Raw genomic sequence first — 5,158 nt, forward strand, 5'->3', positions numbered from 1 at the left:
TCCAAATCCGACAGCTCATTGCATCTGGACTCTGACAGATGAGCCAACAACTTCTCCAAATTACAAAGCGATTCAGAATTTTTCAAACGCCCACTTAACAGACTTTCGTCAGGCTCCGGTACGCCATCTGCCTCCTGCACCAAAACCTCTGCCAGACCTGGATGCACTACATTCTTCCAATCCTGGTCCAAATTTGTCTCCACTACACGCTTGTAGTAAGGTTTGAGCAGATTAACATGACAAAGTCGCCTCGCTTTCCTACGACCTGGTGTTGCAACAACATAATTCAAATCTAAAATTTTCTCACTGACAATGTATGGGCCTGTATACTTAGCCTGAAATGGTGAACCAACAATGGGTGTAAGTGCGAGAACCTGATCTCCTGGAGTGAACTCCTGGCGCTCTGTACGACGATCATACCACTTTTTCATTCTCGTTTGAGATGCACCCAGTTTTTGCCTTGCCATACATCCAGCTTTAAACAGACGATGTCTAAAACCATTCACAAAGTCAATCAGATTCTTCGGCGGGTCAGTATCTACACAGTTGTCTTTAAGTACTGCCAAAGGACCACGTACTGTATGTCCAAAGACCAAGTCATTCGGACTAAAACCTGTACTCTCTTGTACTGCCTCCCTTACAGCCAACATTAACCATGGAAGCACCTCTTCCCAGTCTCTATCTAGCTCAGTACAATAGGCACGCAAGAGAGACTTAAGAGTCTGATGGAATCTCTCCAAAGCACCCTGACTCTGCGCATGATAGGCCGATGATTGGTTTCGTTTTATTCTCAACAGTTTTAACACTTGTCCGAACATGTGGGATGTAAAATTCGACCCCTGGTCGCTCTGGATCACTTTGGGAATGCCAAATATTGAAATGAACTGAGACCATGCCTTCACTATGGCTTTGGTCGTAATAGACCTCAACGGGTACGCAGCCGGATACCTAGTGCTCTGACACATCACAGTAAGCAAATATTTGCAACCAGACTTGGCACATGGCATCGGACCCACGCAGTCCACAATGAGATGAGTAAACGGCTCACTCACAGTCACGATAGGCTGCAGTGGTGCAAGCTTGATTTTTTGATTTGGCTTTCCTGTGAGCTGGCAAACATGACAGGTTTTAATGTATGCTGACACGTCCCTTTTGACCCGAGGCCAAAATAAATGTTTTAGGATGTTGAGGTATGTTTTCCGGACACCAAAATGTCCACACTCGTCATGTGCCACTTTCAAGACGAGGGAACGAAACTTTGTTGGAACCACTATCTGGAAAACATCATTTTTTACCCCATCCTCACTCACAGGAACCCATTTTCTGACAAGCAAACTATTATGCAAAAAGTAACCACTCGCCACATTCCTTATCTCCGAGGCAGGCAAAACACACTCCAATATTTCTTTCAAAGAGTCGTTGTTACATTGCTCTTGCACCATCTCACTGTGAGACTGACAGCGGGAGTTCTGACAAAGATGGAACTTCCAAAACCACATCAGTATCATTACTTTCAGGTTGCACCTCAGTCTCTGCTTTACACATAGCGTGTGTAACTACACAGGACGAAGAGATCTCCTGCAACGGACTAGGATTCTTTTCAGACACCAAATCAGATGGACAAAGTGGCCCTCATTTATCAAACAAACGTAGAAATGAGCGCAAATCTGAACGCATGATTCATCTTACGATAGGACCCACGTGAGATTCACAAAACTTTCGTATCACACCAATCCCAGTGTACGAAGGATCTTGGTGTTGATAAATACGGCGGCTGAGATCGATCGTAATTAACGTAACACGCCCATATAAAAGCACGTCTCCAGAAGTCTCGCCCCTAACTTTTACGACATGGAGAAACGTCCAACGGTAAAAAAAGAGAGGAATTTTTCCGAGACCGAAATGGAGACCCTTGTGTCACTGGTGGATGCGAACCGTCTGGTTTTGTTCGGTAGCCTAAACGCTGGCATTAAAGGCAAGCAAAATAATGCTATATGGAAGGAAATAAATGTTGCAGTGAAAAGTGTTTCCAATGTTCATCGGGCTACGGAAGAGGTTTGTTAATTAAATGAATTAAATAATAAATTAAATGTAAAATTTCTGTTATCCAGCTTAAAACATTTCACATATATGCTATTGTTGGCATTGCGTTAAAGTTATTTTATTCCGAATAAGGTGAAGAAAAAATGGTCCGACATGAAGCTCAGCACCAAAAAAACGTGTTGCGGCTGTGAAGCGGGCCAGTTGAAATAGTGGCCAGGGATCTCTGGGCATCGGTCATCTGGCTGCAGGTCGGCAAATGGCACCCCATTTGCCAGCGCAATATTATGCGGAACCCCACATGCTTAAATAATATTGCAGGTCTTTTCTGGGCTGTAGAGCAACGGTCCCCCCGCTGACCCGATGCACATCCACCTGCCCTTGAGTAGGCCTATACATTGCTCTACTGTTGCCCTTGTGCGCGTGAGCGCTGTTGAAGTTGCGCTCCTGATCCGTGTTCGGATGAGCCAGAGGAGTTATTAGGTACTCGTTCAGCGCATAGCCTTTGTCACCTAGATGAATCACATCAAACTTTTAGTGCAATGTCTTAAACGTTTTTCAAGAGAACTGCAGCGTAACTCACCGAGGAGATGACTCTGACCATGTAGTGCGCCCTGATGTAGACGATGCCCAACGTTGCTATTTTGGAAAATAAAAGAATCGTGCGTGCCCCCAGGCCATCGGGCTACCATGTTCAGGATTGACATTCTGGCATCGCAAATAATCTGAACATTAACTGAATGGTAGCTTTTGCGGTTGATGTACGCGTAATCATTAATAGATGGTGGCTTCATACGCACATGGGTACAATCAACCGCACCAATCACATTTGGAAACCTAGCAATAGCATAAAAATCCTGTTTGATTCCAGTTTGCTGATCGTTATTATATGGGAATTTAATATAACGTTCGGAGAGGGACATTATAGCTGCCAAAACTGCTGTCATGGTTCGGCTAATACTTGGCTGGGAAATACCAGACCTGTCCCTGATCTCCCGCTGAAAGCTCCCGGTGGCCAAAAACCCCAAGGTAGAGCACAGGTATTGCGTTTGATCGCCTATTCTCGCCTTAACTGTGGCTCCAAAGCATTGCATAGCTCCATCAGGAGATGCCTTGGGAGACGAAAACGACTCAAGAGCCATTCATCGCTCTCCATAAAAAAAATCGGCGCGGTCTCGAAAAACTCTCTCGTCTTAGACGTGCGTTGAGGTCCTCTAATAACAGAGCCAGATCTGCCATCGTTGAGACTCGACCACCTATTTGGCAAAGCTCCTGTTAATATAGACAGCTGGATAAACATTTCACCTGTCACATTCTAATTATTTTCATAGCAAGGCCTGACTTGATTGTAATTGTTTGAACGGCTGGGCTAATTCCAATTTATTTAGTAATTAATACAGATGTGCAACATGGGCTACTTGTGCTGCACTATCAGGGAAATACCCGTATGTTGCGCCAAAAAAACTTGCGTACACGAGCTCAGACCTGACGTGAGAACGTTGAAATGAGCGTACGTCCATTTTACGCACGTTTTCTGTCGTACGCTCGTTTGATAAATGAGGGCCAGTGTGACTACCGGTGAGGGAGGAGTGTCGGTCTAAACTCTGCTCCCAGCCAAGCCATTCCCTAAAATAAGGTGTATACCTTCAATGGGCAACGCTGGTCGCACACCGACAGCTACCTCACCCTGAACCAACTGACAGTTCAGAACCATCTTGTGCAAAGGTACTGGGAAAACGCTTAAACCCATTCCCGGCTAAGAACCGAATCACCTGTAAAACTGTCACCTGAAAAAGACAATGCAGAGTCAACAATGTAGGAATTGTATGCCCCTGTATCCCTCAGGATTTTTATTGGGATTTCCACATCACTTCCCACCAGCGCCACAGATCCACCACGAATGAAAGGAGCATAAGCCTCCAAAACTTGTGATTCACAAGTGTGAGGGGTAAGCAACTCAGAGACACAATCTTTAACAGGCGCAGCAACAGGTCTAACATTACCTTTAAGTCCCCTGGTTTTAGCCTTTAATACAGGGCAATCTGCCTTCCAATGTCCTTTCTCGCGACAATAGTTACAGATATTGCCACCGTCAACGTTAGCACTTGCTTTAAGTTCAGGTTTTAAATGTCCAATTCTCTTTGAACGCGTCATGTCCAACGGAATGGCATCAAAACAATGTCCACGCGTACCAACACCATCACGAGCCACGGAGCGCTCTCTGAAACTGCCCTTATGGAGCAATACATACTCATCAGCTGAAACAGCAGCTTCAGTAATTTTCCGTTCCGTTATGTAAGTTGCAATACTTTCTGGAAGACTGTTTTTAAATTGCTCCAAAATCATCAAATCACACAACTCGTCAAAAACAGTGACTTCAAGTGCAGTTAACCACCGCTTATAATGAGCTGACAATTCTCTGGCAAACTCTGCGTAAGTTTGGCCATTTTTTTTCTCCCAGGACCTAAATCGCTGGCGATATGCTTCCGGCACAAGTTCATAAGCCCCAAGTACGGCTGCTTTTATTTTGTTATAGCTAGAGCTATCCTCTAGCCTGGCTCCGCCCACCTAAGTACTTCCGCTCAATTTGAATTTCCCTTCAGTACTAGGTCTGGACCTGCTGTATGTAATTTGGTTTCCTGGGGCCGCCACAGCGGCGCCCAATCAGCGAACAGAGGGCGTGTCTGAGAACAATGACGATAAAGTCGTGCGCCAGTTTGAGTTGTTGTTGTAGGTCGGTAGTCAGAAGACAATGGAGAACGATGCGAGCGAAGCTATTCGGTCTGTTGTGGCAACGCTACCGAATATTGAGAAGTTAAAGCCGGAGCAAGAACAAACTTTGCTGAGTTTTGTTGGTGGCCATGATGTGGTGGCGCTTCTCCCCACGGGGTTCGGGAAAAGTTTGATTTTCCAGCTGGCTCCGTTAGTGGTGAAGGAGTTGGGTAAGGCGAATGCTGGCGATGCTAAGCCGATAGTTGTTGTAGTCTCCCCTCTCGTTGCACTAATGGAGGACCAAGTGAAGGAGGCAGAACAGTTGGGAGTTCGTGCTGGGCAGCTCGGCGTGCATGATGGCCGTGACATTTTGGATGGAAGCTTGAGTCTGGTGTTCGGCAGCCCC

At 45.7% G+C, this 5,158-nt stretch overlaps 1 long non-coding RNA gene across 1 annotated transcript; it reads right to left on the bottom strand.

Annotated features, from left to right (window-relative positions):
- Positions 1-2,740: 2,740 nt before the first annotated feature.
- LOC132467690 (uncharacterized) lies at positions 2,741-3,366 on the bottom strand. The gene is made up of 2 exons (XR_009528057.1): positions 3,114-3,366; positions 2,741-3,045 (listed from the first exon to the last, which is right to left on the bottom strand). It is a non-coding gene; the product is annotated as an uncharacterized LOC132467690 (long non-coding RNA).
- Between the last annotated feature and the right edge of the window lie 1,792 nt (positions 3,367-5,158).

Source organism: Gadus macrocephalus, chromosome 11, assembly GCF_031168955.1.
Source record: "Gadus macrocephalus chromosome 11, ASM3116895v1".
Taxonomy (NCBI): domain Eukaryota; kingdom Metazoa; phylum Chordata; class Actinopteri; order Gadiformes; family Gadidae; genus Gadus; species Gadus macrocephalus.